The sequence below is a fragment of the Patagioenas fasciata genome, chromosome Z (assembly GCF_037038585.1).
Source record: "Patagioenas fasciata isolate bPatFas1 chromosome Z, bPatFas1.hap1, whole genome shotgun sequence".
NCBI lineage: Eukaryota > Metazoa > Chordata > Aves > Columbiformes > Columbidae > Patagioenas > Patagioenas fasciata.
In genome coordinates this window covers 39,952,767-39,971,652 of record NC_092560.1, presented here as the reverse complement: position 1 = coordinate 39,971,652, position 18,886 = coordinate 39,952,767, and the positions used below count along the sequence as shown (strand labels likewise).

At 41.2% G+C, this 18,886-nt stretch overlaps 1 protein-coding gene across 5 annotated transcripts in view; it reads right to left on the bottom strand.

Moving 5' to 3' along the window:
* The window catches only part of NRG1 (neuregulin 1), a 473,787-nt gene that overhangs the window by 415,831 nt on the left and 39,070 nt on the right, over positions 1-18,886 (bottom strand). For 3 of the 5 annotated variants that reach the window (XM_071801978.1, XM_071801983.1, XM_071801981.1), the window contains exon 1: positions 17,439-17,597. The exons of the other annotated variants lie outside the window; for them this stretch is intronic. The gene's annotated coding sequence lies outside the window, so the exon portion shown is untranslated. Of the gene's footprint in view, positions 1-17,438; positions 17,598-18,886 lie in introns of those variants that run through there. 5 annotated transcript variants of the gene reach the window in all.

Sequence of the window (18,886 nt, the reverse complement as noted above, 5' to 3'; positions counted from 1 at the left end):
CACAAGATAGAGTGAACTGAACAACCGAGGACCTTAATATTGCTGAGCGGTATTCAGACCTGGCATCTGAGCTCAAAAGCTTGACAAGCAATCCAGGCACCTTGCTAAAACTTTAAATCCTCTAGTGGATTCACTCAAACAAGAGCTCAAGGTGGCTTGAATGGTTTCCACCAGGTGATTGCCGGTGGTGTGTCCACTGCATCACAAACAAGCCTTGGAGGCAAGGGAGAAGAGGTTCACCTCTGCCTCATAGAACAGCCACGTGCTACTGCTGGACAGCCTGGCCTAAAAATTGCTATGTACCTGTTGATTGGTGCCATACACGATGATTCAGTCATACTAAGCAAACACCCACCAGCTGTCAGTGCAGTGGAAATGCCAAAACTGTGGTTTTTTGGTGTGTCTTCACAGTATGCCACCCAACTCTTGGGCACCTTTAACCCCCCTATCAACAGCTCCGAAGCCTTGCAAGACTGGGGGTTTCGTTCTCCTGGGAAGTCAGAGAAAAGGCACAACCAGAGAATGAGTTGCTGCTCTGAGAGCAGAGACTGCAAGATTTCCTGCCTGGTAGGAAGTCCCATAGGAAGGCAGAGCTTTCATCACTTGTGCTGGAGTACTCCCTAGACTGTGTGGAAACAGTTTTTGGAAGTCTGTGTTTGTCTGTGGTCACCCTGCAGGGTGACCTGTGCAGGGAAGCACCGTGCATGTTGCCTGACAGGCCTGGGGACTGAGCTGGGACCAACACAGAAAAAGCAAGAGTGCCTTCGAGTTTCGGGTCAGGAAAACAACAAGGACTCACTGCTCCCTGCTCTGCTGCACAGCTAAAAAAAAAAAGATGTTAAATACTGCAAGAGGCTCAGAGGAGAGCCACATACATGTCTCATCAGCCAGAGAGCATACCTCTTACGAGGGGAGGAAGAAGGCTGATTCATCAGCTTACTGAAGGGAAAGCTGAGAAGAGCCAGCCTGTCTGAAGAAAAAGCCTTGTACTACAAGAAAACTTTTCTGGTTTAATCAGGTCCAGAGCCTAAAGAGATCCAGTGGCAGGGAGCTCAAACAAGTCTAGTCCAAACCTGGACTCACAGAAGACAGCAAAAAGTGGAGAAAAATCAACTGCTGGATGAGGGCAGCAGTGGAAGCAGCATGTTCTCTATTTCTATGAATCTCACATGTAGAGGAGGAGCACATGTCTTTGTAAAAGAGATGCTGCAGTTTAACTACACCATATTTGGGAAACTGCAGGAATCCCAGGTGACATGACCCAGCCTGTTTTATTCAGGAGGTTAACTACAGGGTGTTTCAAATAAATTGATCAAATTTCAAAGCAGTGCTGCTTTGAAATTTGGCCCATCTTTTTGAAATACCCTGTAAATCTTCATCACATTACCCTTCATTTTCAAAGAGCAACGTGACAACACGTAGTGCCTGCTTGTGCCAGATGAGCTAAAACTGGGTCTGCTGTTACTCACCAGTTGCTCCCACCTCCACAGCCAAGGAGCTCTGAGAAAACTAAGGGTCCCATAACAAGCATTGCTCAGCATTGCTTATCCCTATATTATGCAGACCAATATATTTTATGGCTCATTGCAGCTATGGGCAGTCTCAAACACCCTAGTTCACAGTGATCTAAGTACTGCCCAACTATCTGCTCCCATATCCTTATTTATTTTGCCTCCCAAGTTGCTCAAATGCACAGAATTTATAAGAATGGGGGTTGAGGAGGATCCAGAAGCTACTTCCATTTTGTCCTGGAGAAATAAATTTTATCCAATACAGTATCTACTGCTACAGAGCTCTCTGGCTGTTCAGTGCTAGCATCTGGCACTCTCTCACAGGTCTTTCTACAGACACTAGCAACAGTAGTTCTATCTAAATAAACCAGCACTTCTGACACCTTCTCTGCTACACGTCAAGATATGTTCAGCTGCCTCAAAATGGAGTTTTCTTCGACACCGTTACAGACAGACCTAGCTGTATCTTTTCTTTCTTTTCCCATTCTTCTTTTTTGTTTGTGTTTGGGATTTTTTTTAACACCCAGCACACCTCTTCAGTTCCTGCTGAAACTTCCTTCTCTCTCCTAGAGATCACCTTTTTCTCTTTCCAGTACCCGGCAGTCTCTGGAAACAAATGCAGTTCAGGTAAGCAGAGGGGTTGCAGCCTACTGGGTCATTTAGCCAGTGGGAAATTGAATTTTTACGGCACGATTTTTCTTCTTTGCTACTTGAAAGGGTCCAGTAATCTGTGGTGATCTTCCTGATGTTAGTGTCAAGGCTGAATTGTCAGTCCTGTCACTGTGGTTACACTGGGAATGTAAATAGAGACACTTATATACATAAAAAGACCCCATCAGTTACTGTTCAGCTCAGTTCAGAAATTGCTCCAAGCTACCAATAGAAATGGAGACTGTTATAGACTGACAGTGCTTGCCAACTGTTGGATTGTAATAATCCTGAAGATGGACCAGAGAACCCGCATTTTACTCCTAGATGCACCTATGCATTTGTATAAGACAATGGCTCTCCATGCCTAGGTTTCTGTTCTCACTTTTTGTCTCGCTTATGGTAACAAGGGGTAACAAGGACTCCAAAAGCAAAGAATTCTCTCCCTGCACCTCCTGTCAGTAGAGCTGTGGCTTTGTCTGGGGCTTCCTTTTTTGACCCATTGTAACTAACATTGTCACTAAATATAAATAATCATATAAATAATCATAAATAATCACCCTTTTTGGTTTGTTTGGGGTTTTGTTTCCTTTTTTTTTTTTTTTTTCTGCCTGTTCCTCACATAACTGCTTTTGGCACCCTTCCTTAACCCCCACTGAAAGCACCACACAGCAAGCTGCACAAGCAGAATAGTTTGTCTGCACAAAGGTAACAGTATCTATTTACTTTCTAAAACCTCTGAACTTTCCTTAACTCCCCAGCATCACTTAGAAGTGATGCTGTACATCCCATCACTTAAAAAAACATATGTCATTATTCTAAAGAGCTCTTATACCAACTTGTTCTCTTTCTGCCCCATGAGCATAGAAGTACCAATGTTTTCAGTAAGCCTCAATTCAGATATTTTTCTTTTCAAAACCTCGGCAATTCTGTCTTCTAAAGAGACTAAACAAGGATCATCCACTACGGAAGACAAGAGCTTCACACTTCAGTCCTCACCTGACAAAGAGTGAAGAGGCAGTGGTCACAGGGGCACGTTGAGTGCTCAGTACTCTGGTAAGCAGGAACATTAAAGCACTTTTGATGGATGTGCCACAATTAAAAAAAAAAAAAAAATGATAGCTCAAACAAGCTGTAGTGGCAAATGTGTACTGAATGTTAATGGTTACATGTGCCCAGGGTGGAAAAATGCCTAACTGCACACTTGACCTCACCCAGACTCCTTGACTCACTTGCTTTTTCTACACTGAAAACACTTTCTCATCACCTGCCAAAGGATTACTGGGTACGCAGAACCAAACTACCAAAGAGAACCTGCTCAACCCCCTTAAATTAAAGTAAAGTATCTTCACGGAGATGAGTAATTTCTTGCTATTTTCCCCTGCAGCTGGTAGTTTGTTCCATTCCTTCCCATTCCAACCACAGGGTAGTGAAAGGAGCCAGCAGCAGTTCTCAAGAAATAACTCAAGAGTCAGCACCAGTTACCATCAGGTCTGGATTCTACAACCCACTATAATTGCAGCAGTCAGGGTGCCACTGAGAGAAACCAGACCTGTGTTAGAGGGAGCACAAGGTGTCCCAGACTCTTAAAGGATTAGATGATCATACAAACTTTCATCTGCTGACCCCACGGCCTGCAAAAGAGTATGTCTGGCTACTCTCTCAATGAAAGAGGCTGCTGGAAGAAACACAAGCCAAGGAGCTGGTTGCCCACTGGGAATAAGATTGCCCACATCCCCCTGCCTTGGGTACCCATCCTGTGAAGGGCCGGAAAATCTTGCTCACAGGATTTATCAGCTTTTACAGTGAGTCTCACTTCCCTTCAGCTTTCCTCACCTAGTCTATTGATCCTCTTAGACATACTCTAGCCTTCTGGAGAAGGAGACATAGCATTGTCTACACACACTCCTTGACTCAGAAGATGAGAAGGAACAGAGCTTTCTGCATTATCTCATGTACAACACGAGTCTCTTCTCTGTGCCTTAACGTTTCAACACTGGAGATGGCATAATGGAAAAAAGAAGATAAATGTTGCCAAGACCAATCCGTTAATTAAAAGTTGTTGAGTTCCCGCTTGAATCCCCTTGCATTTTCTGTAGTCACAGAAGATCTGAAATCTCTGGAGGCCCTACTGCACTTTGAGCCAATTCCCACATATCACAGCACAGTGACTGTCTATGTGACACTGACTTGGAAGTAAGAAGTCTCTTCTTTTAGTCCTCTGTCTCCAAACTCCATCCAGGCAAAAGTCAGAGAACTAGTTGCAATGAAACATTACCAAAAAGACAGTTGCTCAAATGCACTCTGATTGGCCATTACAAATAAATGGTATCTCCTTAAGGTTACCAGTAAATACCTCTGAGCTGGTTTCAAACAGATGACTCAGAGGCTGAATGCAAGCCTGTCTTTCCTACTGCTATAAATTATTGTCTCCCCTGACTCTTTTCAAGAGCTTTATAGACTAGCAGTATAGTAGATGCTAATATACTACCACAGCCTTTCTAATTGCTTCCTAATGTCTTTTTCTTGTGGTGTGTATTTACAATCCAAATATTCACAATTATTGTGATCAGATTATGTCTACAAACCACCAATTACTGGCTGGCTAGAAATGAATCAACACAACACTATTTCTGTGTTCAAAGGTTTCAGTTTTGTGTGCTCAGACTGCAAACAGGAAACTTGAGCCTTTCACTATTTATCATTTCATTGTTTCCCAAACTTCTGTAATTGAAGAAATACTTTTTCTTGTGCCTGGGAGTAGGGAGTAGGGGGGAAGGAATAAACCATATTGTACAGTATTGCTACAATAGCTTTAATCTACAACTCACTAGAAATTAGACTATACTCTGAATACTGACTTTCTAATTTTATCCCATTTTCCCTTTGTTTGCTGACATACATGCTCAGAAATATATATGCCTTAGTTTTTGTTTTATGAGGATTCACAAGTAGTTTCACAGGCTTTCTTTCCCAATGCCTTAGAGATATCCAGTGGTAGATGGAGCCTGGCTGTATAGCTTTTAATGCTTTAGAAGTGCTGTTATTAAGATAATCTGAGGAAAACCAGACAAGCACTGTCAAATATGTCTGTGACAGATTGCAAAACATAGTGTGACAATACAAGCAGGAACTATAGAGAGAAATGGTAGCTAAGAGTATTTATAGCATGGGGCAGCATTAGGCTACACAGGAAATACAGCTGAGTCTTTCAAAATGTCTGAATTACCGTATTTTGCCCTAAGGCAATGTCGAATGAGAAGATACATTTCAGTTCAGATCAGAGTATGGTTTTATTTCTACCTCCTACAAATGCAGTCACCATTTGTTTCATCTGACTATCTTTGCAAACAGTTTTCCTTAGTTTCCTTTTCAGATTTTAAAAATCTTTTTCTTCCTCCTGTTGTTTTCTTAAACAGTGTGCTACTGGAGCAGGGAGATCTTTTCAGTATTTGGTGGTCTGGTGACTGGCACAATCCCATCTCTTTCTGACACAAGATGGTGTAAACAGAAAATTGCAGAAAGATCTAGACACAGAGGAGAATTCAGAGGTAAGTGCTTAGCACTTGTTCTCATCTGATGGAGCAATGGGAGAGGACTACAGCAGCTAGATGGAAAGGGTCATTGTCTACATGTGTCAAAGTAAGAGAAGAAAAGCATATTCCTAGAGGGAGGAGACTAGGACAGGTCCCACCTCCATCTATTTGTTGATTAAATTCTACAACTTCCGACAAGGCACCTCACATGATCGGGAGCTTTTAGAACCACAAGTTAAATCAAATCAAACATACAAGCAACACAAGTCTTTCAGTGGAAGATGTCATGCAGAGAGGTACAATATTTACATGAAGAAAAGGGAGTGAAATAAAAAGAAATTAGGAAACCATTATGAGATTTTGTAGTTGACATGGACTTTTAAAAAGCAGATACTATTTTTTACTATTTCACTTTTCAAAAAAGATTTTTAGTTGTTCTTTTTCTCACAACATGAACTAAAATCCATTTAAAAGCAGAAATAAAATTAGAGGTAACAGTACTTCCCTGCTCAAAAACATCACAGAGAACTTTCCCAGGGAGAACTGTGTGAGGTAGCCATTTCCAGCAGGTTCTCCTGCAGCTGCTAGTTCTGTCTAATTGCAGCAGTGTTTGTTGTCAGGCTCTTTTATTTCAAGAATTGTGTGAATTTCATGCATTTCAGAGTATCTTGTCCCTAGCTTTTATCTTCTTCAAAACTACACTTTCCTCTGACTACTTTTAACAAAAGCATTTTTGGTAGAATCAGCCTTCCTAGTCCTAGTGAAAGATTCACGAAAAACAGTTTGCATAAAGAAATACAAGATTCATGTCAGAAGGACAGAAAATGTGTGCTTGACTTTCAGTGAATGACACAGAAGGCATTGACAGATTTCAACAATTTAAAAAGAAAATATTTTCCTGAGGGAAAAAAGAGACAAAACTATTTTTCTTTAATAGGAAACTTGAAAACATAGCTTGCACACTTTTCTCTTTTGACAAATTGATGCCTAAATTCTGGAAAATATTATTGTCAAAATTCACACAAGTATTCCCTAGAAACGTTTTCTAAAAACAGAAATTGCATATCATGGGATAAGTCATGTGTTAACAAATGAAAATCAGGTATGTGCATAAGTTTTTGACAGATGTGAGCTTGATTGCTTTGCCCAAAGCAACACAAGAAGTATTTTGCAGATTTGAAGGTTGGACCAAAGACTCTTGGGTCCCAGGGATGATAATCACAAAGCCATCCTTTCTTTGTGGTGGCCCAGATTCTGTATTCTGCATTCACAGGTAAGAGCTGCTATGCAGTATTTCCATATAAGAAACTATAACATATCTTCCAGAAGGAGACGTGAACCACTAAAACTCTTGAAGCAGTCTTGTTTTTTCATTTCCTTATATCACCTGTTTGGTTTGTTTCACGTCTTTAATGCTGTTCATTTTATAAAAATCAATTAATGACAAATTTCATCTGTTATAGTCTCCTTAAACACTTTATGATATTTTCCATTGTTCAGACGAATGAAAAAAGATCACTCCAGAAGTTTGACAATCTAATTAGCTGGCAATATTACCATTTGTCGTTCTGACCAATTATTTCATTACTGGACTCAGTATAAAAGCAGAACCAACAGAAACACTCTCTTTGTAACACTTAATACATTGGTACACAAATACGATAATGGAAAAGTGGTTTAGGGCTGTGGGATATTTAACAGTGTAGGCTGTTAGTTTGTTCTTTAACAAAGGAAATATTCCACTGATTTGATGAATTTCTGTTTATAAATAGAAATCTGTAAATTTCTATGTACTTCTTTTTTTTCTTAGTAAATGGCAGAAGCAATGAAACTATCCACAAAAGGCTATGTTATGGGTCAGTATAATCACTGAGGAGGAAGTGAATAGCATCGGGCTTCTGTAGAACAGGTAAATAAAACTAAAATCTTCAACTTTACAACGACTCTGTCTATTTGCAGAACTTTACCACACTCTTTCTAAAATGACCTTTATTTTCTGGACTCCTGTCAGCTGACCCAAGCTGGAGCACACAAAGTCAATTCAGGCCAAGTGTTCACCAAACACTCAGGGAAATAATTGCCACTGAGTATCCAAGACTGTTCCAGTAGCTTGTTCTTATTCAGACAAGTGATTCACATCTTAATTCCAAAGATATTAAAAGTCATCAAGATTTTCCTGGAGGAGATGCCTAAAGGTCAGCTGGTGTGGCAAGAACCTCTGAGGACTTTCTTATTCAAAGAGAAGCAGTAATAGAAGCTTGAAGGAATAAGCTGCCCTTCAGCCATGTTCCTCGGTCCAGGTCATATTTAGGGGTCCTGATGAGTGCGAAATCCAGTGTTGGGAAGAGCTCAGGCCGGCAGCATTGGGCACTGTGAGCAGGAGGCAGCCAGAAGCTCCAGGAAGAGGGAGGCACTGTGACTTCACCCTTTTTTGCCATACACATGGCGCTCTCTTCCACAACCATTTACCTTGTGACAATTAACATCAAACACAAGCCACACAAAGGTCACTTGTTTCCCATGCACCATCAAGAAGCCCCCCTGACTGCCTCTCTGCCTGCCTGCCTACCAGACAGTTTGGTCCAGCCCTTGCACACCCGCAAGAAATAACATCCACTGTTTTGTCTTCACTGGAAAGGTTAGCAATACTGACACAAAACCTCTCAGCAACGTATTTCAACAAGGCAAATGGAAGAGAAAAGTAGCTGCAAATTATATAAAAGATGTTGGACATCACTCATTTTTCCTAAAACTGACCAACTAAAATCCATGTTCATATTACACTGCCCCCAATGCATTAAGTGTGTGGGTTCTTAAAGCCAAAGCAGACTTTACCATATAATCATGTCCCGTGCATAGGATTATCCAGAAAACATCACCTAATAAGAGATGGACCTTTTACAAAAAACTGGTAATATGACAATTTCTGTAAAGAAAATATTTCTTATCTGTATCCTGGCAACTAAGATGTGACCTGTAAACCCCACCAAGCTTAAGTCCTCCCTTGTAATTCACAGGAAATCAGAAAATCTAGTTTAAGACAATCATCCTTTTATCCTTTAATAAACAAGGAAAACAGGCATAAATCTCTGGGTTGCCTATTCCAGACAGACATATTTAGATATTTCAGAAGATTCTAGGGATTTGGCTACATCATTAATACAGAGAAAGCTTATTTGGTAAGTAATTTGGAATCAAGTTCACACTCACATCTACTACAGAGAAAGAGATTAACTTAAATATGAGAAGAAACTTCTTCACAGTGAGGGTAACAGAGCACTGGAACAAGCTGCCCAGGAAGGTTGTGGAGTCCCCTTCTCTGGAGACATTCAAAACCCACCTGGACACACTCCTGGGCCTGGAGCACAAGTCTGATGAGGAGTAGCTGAGGGAGACAGGGCTGTTTAGCCTGAAGAAATGGAGGCTGACAGGAGGCACTATCACTCTCTACAACTACCTGAAAGGAGGTTGCAGCATGGAGGGTGTTGGTCTCTTCTCCCAAGTAACAAGTGATAGGACAAGAGGAGATGGCCTCAAGTTGTGTGAGGGGAGGCTCAGATTGGATATTTGGAAAGATTTCCTCACGAAAAGGGTTATCATGCACTGGAACAGGCTGCCCAGGGAAGTGGTGGAGTCACCATCCCTGGAAGTGTTTAAAAGATATGTAGATGAGGTTCTCAGAGACATTGGCAGTGTTAGGTTAATGGTTGGTCTTGATGATCTTAAAGGTCTTTTCCAAGCAAAATGATTCTATGATTCCATGATTCTGAGTCTTAAGTACTGGGCAACCACATGAGGTTTTGCCAGACTTAACAGACACAGAACAGTGAAAATACTAGAGGAAAACTTAGTCTTGCAGGCAGGTCATCCTGAGACTTCCTTGTTGGAAAAAACTCTTCCCAAAAACCAGAAAAAAAAATGCAGTAGTGTTCTGTATCTGTCCAAAAAAAAAATTAAATAAGTTATTTCAAGGTTATATACCTCTCAAGTTCTGATTCCTGTTTTCAAAGCCTCTGACAGAGCAGTTACTCAAACACTGGTACTTCACAACTGCTTTTCCTTCATTTAATTGCCAGAACTGAACCTGAATCCAATTGCATCAAAATCTGAAAGCCCCATAATGCACACTGTTTCCTGTCATTAGCAGACTCTGGCACACAGACACATTTAACTGCATGTACCAGTGTATCATGCATTATCTCACAGGTTTAGGCGTTTTCTTACTTAGACTACGAACCCAAATTGGTAACAGGGCCCATACAGAGTCTTACATGACTAGTAGCAGGACTAGAGCCTATTTCTGCAGGATGCGTGTGTGATTGGCATCCATAGAACAACTTGAAGTATAAACTAGCCAACAGAAATGCAAAGCTTATTTGCATATATTAATTTAAAGGAAACTAAGTGTTTTGATGCAAACAGAAGGAATGTACTTTAAAAATTCATTGCCACACAGCTCACTCTACACATGCCTTCTTGCAAGCCAGCTGTGCTCTCTCATCTCACAGTTGGAAAAAGCCCATTCTCTAAGGAGATGCTGTTGTCAGTGTTAATGGTTACAAAATCACTCCAGAGCAATTTCCTTTACAAAAGCATGATGTCAGGTTACCTTCACTTCTGTGTATGAAATGATCAAAATCTGATAAAACAGCATTCTCCCCTGAGGTGACCCAGAAGTCTTTTTCATTGTTTCTCTCACTGAGGCTTTTATATTGGTTTAGTTTTTTCTTTGTACTAAAAGAAGTTCAAGGGGTTTGCTCTCTGGGAAGTGTTCCAACCTATTGACAATCAGATAAAAATGCCTTGTGAATTTTAAGAGAACCTTAATTCTACTGTATGGATGCAGAACACTTTCAGTGAAGAAAATCACTCTGAAATTTCGAACTCACTTTTTTAGACCACAACTTGGGCTTTCACATCTAAAATGCTCCTGTCCCTAAAATGAAAACACCTTTGTAATTACAGTACATTGTCATCATGAGAAAAAACATGTGTATTTGTGTTTTTTACAGGCAGGACAGCCACAGGAGCCCAGAGGTTTCCATGTATGGCCAGTAGCTCATGAGTGTGCCCTGACTGTGCAGGTATGAGCTGCCTGTCTATGCCTGGGAGGATGTTGGTCTTTATCAGACATCCTGGTTAATAAAAGGAAGCTGCCAAGGAAGCTATTTTCAAGAAACTGTTACATTTTTAAAGATGTGTCCTGCCTGCTTTTCCATTTCATCTGTGCCTCACAGGCTGACCAGGACAGCAGTGAACTCAAGGGACTCCTTAGAAATATTGCAAAATTAATGTCCAGGCATGGACATTTGATAACTAAGGGCTCCATTTATTTGTAATGCTACTCTCCTAAACTCAGGTCAACCCAAGAAACTCAGAAGTAGAGCTCAAACAACCAGGTCACATGAAATGGCAAACCGGTAAACTGAAAGTTCAGATGTGAAACCTGACAGGTGGAAAGCAGAAGGCACACCAGGACTTAGTCGTGGTTGACTCTGATGATACGTTTTGAGAGCAAGTCCACCTTGGCTTTGTGAAGTAACAGGTCTTGTGTGAGTGTGATACCATGCCTTTAAGAAGCAAAACTGCTGGTGCATCCTGATGAACTCCCTGAAACAACGTAGCAAGGGCTGACCTTGTGGCTACAAAAAACAAGCAGGACAAAATTAGGTGGATAGTACATGATTGAATCAATACAATGGACAGGGACTGGGTGAATAAACAAGAAGATTTATTTAAGCTCTTTACATATTACAGTCACTACCACTAATCTGCATTAGAATTAGATCTCTGATAGGAGGTGGAAAAATAAAATAAAATTTATAAAATAAAATAGAAATAAGTAAAATCAAAACAAAATAAAACCCAAACCAAACACAATATAATACTTGGAAAAGATGCACTATTTATTTATTTCCTCCATTGTTTGGGTTTTTTCTTTTCATGTAGTGTGGCTTCCAGAAAGTATGACAAAGACATAAGCTCTCATTGGGTCTGTTTCACATTTGGGTAACTCTGGTTTCAGTTTTGCTAAACAGACACATAGGTGGTTTCACCTGTGGCAAGCACTGCTGACCCAGTTTATAAGAGATGTCAGAACAGGCTTTCTCACATGCTCTTTGCTCATTTAAAAGTGTCACCTATGTACAAATCTTCATTTGAACTCTTCATCAACGTGCCCCTGACCTCAGCTCCCCATTCTGAATGGGAAATTCAGTTTTCTAAACTATTTGTGAACATTCAGAAGCTCTGTTTAGCATATGTTGGGAGAAAAGTAGCATTTTTCCACTTATACTTTGGGCTTTTGTCTGGTTTCTCTTCACTTAATGAATTTCTTCTCTTGTAGAATAATGAAGATGCTTGATGCCCACCTCAGTCTTTTTTTGTAGCCAAGATATTTCAGCAATCCAGAATACTGAACGCTAAATCAAAGGTTTTGTTTTTAATACTTTTTAGAATTCATTAATTTTTCTTCTGATAATGCAAGTTAGATGTTTCAATACAAGTGACAAATAAACAGGTGAAAGAACATATGAAGCCCCATGACACTATGTGGGAAAGTTGCAGCAAGGTGAGATCACAAGAAATAAAACTGGTGTGGTTCCAGTGTATAATAGGGCTGTTGAAGGTTGGCTAAATCTGAAAAAAGGGGCAAGCTGGTCATAACCACAGAAGACAATATAAGGAAAAATTCCTATGCACAACTTTCAAAAGGGTTTAGAAGAGATGAAAAAAAATCCATTTTTGCTATTTCTTCAATGTGTTGTTCTTATTCTTCCCACAAAATGTCTCCTTACAATTGCACCCTTCCAAGTAGCACTATTTCAGCCTTTAACTCTTTTTGAACACGTATGAATAAGTCTTTATTCATTCTCTGTTTTGTCAAAGTACGGAAATAAAACAATTCCAGTTCTTATGGTTATCATGAAGTAGGTGGAAAACTCAACTAGGCTACACCCTACAGACTTTAAAAGATTACTAAAATCTTGGCATTACTAAACCTCTTTTTATTTTTCCTCCCTTAATCTGCCAGTGGCTTAAAACTGCTTTCATGATGTTTTGGCAATTTGATCTATATTTGAAGCTTTGAAATTTTACAAAATTGGGAGAAAATAGCAGCTCCAGATTCAAATCAGTTCAACACCATACTTATACACAAAATCAGTTTTTTTATTATCCGCATTCGCCAACGTGTAGGTGTGTATATTAGCTCTTCGTCAGCAGCCTAATCCTTTTTACATTACAGACCTCTTTCTAGCTTTTGTTAGCAGGGATGCAGTGTCCTCTTACGAGTAAACAATTGCAATTCCTTTGGTCTCCATCCTTATTTTCACTCTGAACTTGTGTCCGCAGCCCTTTCTCAGCAACTAACCTTTTCCTACTGCTTCCCAGCTGGTGGGCAACTGCATTCTAATATTTTCTCTATGTATAACCCATGGCTGTGAGAGAGCTACATCATGCGTTCGATCCTACGTCTCCCAGGGAGTGCCACAGATGCAAGGACTGTGAGGTTACTAGTTCCTGTATAGGAATGAAAAATAGACTGGAAATGTTTGCAGGCACCTCTTGTACAGCCAGGCTGTGTGACTGCAATTTGTCGATTTGGTGAAATGTGTCAATGTAAACATACAAGGTCATCCCGACTTCATAACAGTGGTTAACACTCCTGACAATGCACGTTATCAGCTACAGACACTGAGCCCTGGGTCAAACATGTATTCCTTGATCCCAAGGAAGATAAGAGCTGCTTGCTGCCACCGACAGTGCTCATGCCCCCTCTCGGACTGCAGTACGCACTGGAGAGGACTAGTATTGATAGGAACAGCTATCCCATGTCTTTACAAAAATAGGGTGTGACAGACAAGATAAAAGCAGGGAAGTTAGGTTTAATCAATCAGGTAACTGGGGGTGTTGGTGGGGGGATATAAAATAGGTGTATCAGAAAGGTTGTATCTTCTGAGTACCTCAGCCAGTGGGGAGGGCAGGAGGGATCACTTGTGGTTGGGGGACGAGGATAAAAAAGGGGGCTGTGTCCTCCCATGGTTTTGAAGACACCCCACAGGGATATATCCAGTGGACTCTTCTCTTTATTCAAATGAAGTTTTTCTGGGTGTCATCCCAGAACAATAATACAAAGAATAGTGTGTGGTAGAAGAAATGTGGTCAGTATTCAGCAAACGTCTAGCAAAAGACAGAGGGCGCTATTCCATCCGCAGAAGGGAAACTTGGCTCCCTGCAGCAGCTTTGCAACAGCGACCAAAAGATCACAAAGTATCTAAACTGCACAGAAGTACACTCAAGGATAAATGGGAGCTTGTTCTTGTTTCTGAAAAATACGTATTTAGACTTAAGACCCAAGATGAAGTATTGGGTCAATTGTACTCCAGAGTAAAGGGAGATAGGAGGGAGGAGGTTAAAGGAGCCTGGATTCACTGACAAAGGGTTGAACACTTCCTTGCTCTGGACTTTTCTTGGTAATTCAATTCTGTGCAAAATGAGGGGAAATGTTATGTTTCTGTGACCGTTTTGCAATAGCAGATATAGGTTTGGGGCACAGAGTAATAAGCAAAACTGTTCACAGGGAAAGGAGTCTCACTTTCCTTTCCAAGGCACAGGATGTTAAGCAGATTCATTGGCAACCAGGTGTTTCTGAGGAAACTTGAAGCTTGGATTCTAATTTTGTCCTGAACAATACAAGTTTTGAAATGTATTGTAATCTGCAGGTGTTAGAGGAAAAACTGCTCCAGCAACACCAGCACGTGTATTTCCAAACAGCCCCAAGACTTCAGGAGCTTTTTTTTCTGCTTGAACATTTTTTGAGGTGACAGCAGAAGAGGGAAAACACCTCGGCACCTAAAGGCCTTGAGGTCCCAGGTGCTGCTGTATTATCATCATGGATCCCTTTGAATCTGGGTCAGACAACAGTACAGGAGATGAAGACACTATGGGTCAGGGCACAGGACACAGACTTCCTAAGAGCAGCAAATGTGCACTGATCTGGAGACAACCCAAAGAGAGCAACAAGCAGTGGTTTTCCAGCAACAGTCAACTCTGTCAGTTCCTAAACAGGTTTTAGTAGGAGCTTGGTTTTCTAGAAAGTTAATCTCCAGTAGCTTCATGCTTTTTAAAAGCTCTCCATAAACTCTGTATTTGTTCTATAGCTTACTGCAATACTTCCTTTGTTTTTTTAACACTATAATGTAGATTTTTACGGTAAAGGTGTTTTTCAGATCCTCCTCTGCCATGCTTTGTATGTTTCCATAGGGTATTTCATCTCTGTTTAGCTTTCCTAGATTGTGGAAACAAAAAGGACAGAAAATGTAAGGTGTTATTTGGCTGAAAGCTGATTATTTCCTGAATACCCTAATATAATCTATTTGCTTAAACATAAGTCATCTGCAAAATCTTTTTTAAAAGTTTTGCACTTGCATACTTTCAGGAAAATATTTTCTTTGCTCAGTTTTTCCGTCTAGGGAAGGTTTGGCTCATCTCTTTGCAAGTATTTTCACTTGATCTCTCCATTCCCACGTGAAAAAACACTTTCTAATAAATGCATTAATCAGGGGAAAAAAAAAAAAAAACAAAAAAAGAAAAATATCATCTAGCAGGATGATCAACATAATTTTTACTGAGGATTGTCAGCACAGCAGTAGAGTTATGTGAGACATCCAAGTCCATTTCTTGCAGACAGTGGAACAAGAAAAAAAAAATCTTTTGTATCAGTGTTAAGGGCTTGGGTATAATGAGTTTTGAAAGATCCGCTCCTACTCTGCCCTACTACAGTGAACCTAACAGAGCAAACCTAACAAAGGTCAAAACAAACTTTTACTTTGCTTGCCAGTAGTTTCACACCCAGTTTGAAGATAAGCAGGTACCCAGAGTGTTCAGTCAAGGCCAAGACATCGCTCTCCAGCACTCAGCACACTATAGCCTGCGTTACACAGCTACAGCATTTTGCTCCAAGTGACTACATCCTCATTACACTAGAACTGGCAATTTCTACTTGCGCCTTTCTGGCCTTACAACATAGGAGAATCTCTGCCAATTTTCACTGCTGCAAAAACAATTTTGGGAAGAAAAGCATTCACCATGGTGATGTTGTTCCAACAGAAGAGGCTACAGAGTCAATGTAACTTTGGCATCTCATGGTGTTAAAGGAATCTATTAAGTTCAATTCCACTGGCAGGTGGCACTGATTTGGAACACTAGTATGGAAATGAATACACTTTCCTGCCTCCAGCTTAATCAATGTTGTTGGGTGAGGAAACAAATACCTCTTTATCACAGTCTGAGCTAGACTGTCTTCTCCTTCCTTATTTCTTCATACAGTGGAAGAAAACAAATTAAAAAAAAAAAAAAAAGGCACCACACATATTTAGAAATCTTCTGGAAAGAAGTATTTTCACCTTTTAACATACCTTCTCTATTCCCTAAGCCAGGGGTGTCAAACTCATTTGCACCAGGGGCCACAACAGCCTCGTGGTTGCCTTCAAAGGGCCAAATGTGATTTTAGAACTGTATAAATGTAATTATTCCTATGTTCATACAGTCCTAAAATTACATTTGGCCTTTTGAAGGCAATCGCAAGGCTGATGTGGCCCCTGGTGAAAATGACAGGGTTTGACAACCCTGCCCTAAGCAGATTAAATAGGGGCTGTAATCACTGAATTGCAGTCACTACCACTGAGACAAATACAGCAGGGAAACACACAGCCACTGTGGCTGAGATACAGCAACAGATCAAGCCATATCTCAATGGGATAAGAGATTTTTAAAAGGGAGGCAGAGGCACAAGGCTTACTTTGGCAAGTGCCCTCACGCACAGCCCCTTCTGCAAAAGGGAACTGGCAGCTGGGTGCACCCAGAGGGCTGACATCAGCACAGAGAGCTGCTGTTGGGCAGCAGCCCTGCCTGCTTACACAGCCACCCAGGACAGCAGCAGGCAGGTGTGTCCCCAAAGCACTGGCTGCAGTGAGTGGAGAGAAGAGGGACTGTCCCTTCCCCAAAGCATAGTGCTTGGGAAATGTAAGGCTGGTTGTATCATGCTTTGCCAGGACTACCCACTTAGCATTGGTGGTGGTATACAAATAGGGAGGTAGATCTTCATTGCAGCCAGTAATGGAATACTAGGAACAGGGGAAATCCTTGGGACAAATGCATTTGGCCCTCTTCACAAGAAACAAAGTGCACAAAAAAAGGATCCTATAAGCACAAGTCTGGTAGGGCACAACTGAGCCTATGAGACCACGATTTTATTCTAACTTTGCACACATGCTCCTCAGCACATGCAAGTGTCACTTCAAAAAAGTACTTTCCCCTGAAACTTCCTTAATATTGCATGACTAAATAAACATTTGAAGAGATGGCTTTACTACTAGGAATGGACTTCAGAAACTGGGGACCCAGAAAACAGCAAGAAAGTCTGGAGCAAGAACGACTCACCTCTGATTGAAAAGGATCAGGTTAGAGAATACTTAAGCAAACTGGACATACATAAGAAGATGGGCCCCAATGTGATGTGCTCACAAGGGCTGAAGGAGCTACTTTGATGCCACTGTGAAGCCAAACTTGACAATCTTTGATAGATCATGGCAACTGGGAGAAGTGCCAGGGGAGGGGAGGAAAGCAAACAGAACTCCAATAGTCAAAGAGGGCAAGAAGAGAACCCAGGGAATTACAAAACAGCAAGCCTCAGATCCTTGTAGAGACATTATTGAAGTCTGGACTGGATAAGCATACTCACTTTTTGAGTCTTTAACAACACATACGTTCCAAGCAGGATGATGTAGGACTGAATCTGTTCTCCCGAACCAAAAGGCAAACTGGCAGGAAGTTTTCTACCAGGATTTGGTGCACATCATCAGGACAATGTCTTCTTCCTTCAGATATGTGAAACATTCTCCTCCAACTACAGGGAAAGCAGGAAAACCAGGCTGAAGCAGGGCTATCATTGAGACAGGGCATCCAGCAGGTCATGGGGACCTCTGTGCCAACCATTCCTTCTGCTACTGTGGCTCCATGTGACTCGTGGTGGTTCACCATAACCCTGTGTCATCTACTCATCCTCCCCCTCAAAGAGCCCTGTCTGCTGTGTCTCTGAGTTCACAGTACTACAAACAATCCCTGCAGAGATCCAAGGCACACCTGAGTCTGTAGCTGCTGTCATAACATCAATGTTGGCAAACAGGAGTGCACACACTCAAGAGTTAAAAGAAAGAAGAAAAAGAAAAAAAAAAAGGAAAAAAGGCCAGTGACGTGCCCTCCCAAGGAAAAAAAAAAAAAAAGCAGGACTGCAAAAACATCCAAAGAATAAACAAAAAAATCAAAACAAGTCCATGCAGAAGTAATTTGTATGTCTTTTAAGTAAAGGGAAAGTAAATATTTTGTCTCAAACCATCCAGAATGTTGATTGAGGATGGTTCTGTCTTTCCAGACAAGGTTTTACTTTATAAATAAAGGCAAGTCTATTTAAGGTTGCATTCCCTGGCGGGTGAGGCACATGGGTTTGTGCTAACTGTAGGAAAACAGGGAGGCCCAGCACAGTAGGCACTGTCCTCACACATCTCTTCTGTACTTGGTCTGCAGGCCATGTCAGAGCCTGCACTCTGTAAGGGAAAGCCATCCTCCCTTTCTATGAATTTATTACTTTAGTACTACTGTAATTCGAGCAACATCTTAAAGCTGAGGAAGGATTTCATCTACCCTACAATTTTAACCATGCAGGGACACTTCTGTACCTTATCTCTGCCTTTGTGAAGCCCGAGGGAGGCACATTCAAGGAGCAGACTGTAGGTTCACAGCTGGAGAAATTAACTGCTCTTCTCCAATGTTCCCTATGCTGAACCCACACAACTGAAACACATTAGACTGACATCTTGCCCCAGGGTCCTGAAACAGTCAACCTTCCCTTTTCACATCAGACCACTTAAAGCAGTGTTGTGTCTGTCCTGCTGGAAGGCACTTTTCCACATCCACAGCCACATTAATACTTAAGCAGCAGAAAAATGGCTCCTTCAACCCTGCAGAATGCAATTCGCAGGCCTCCTCCGCAGACTGCAAGATCCCTAAATGATAACAAAAGACAGCTCTCTGTCTCACTAGTTTTGTTGGCTGGCCCCATCATGCTAGAGTTTCATTGAAATTTTCAGACACTTCTACCCATTCATAAGGCCAGGGGAAATTTACTGTCTT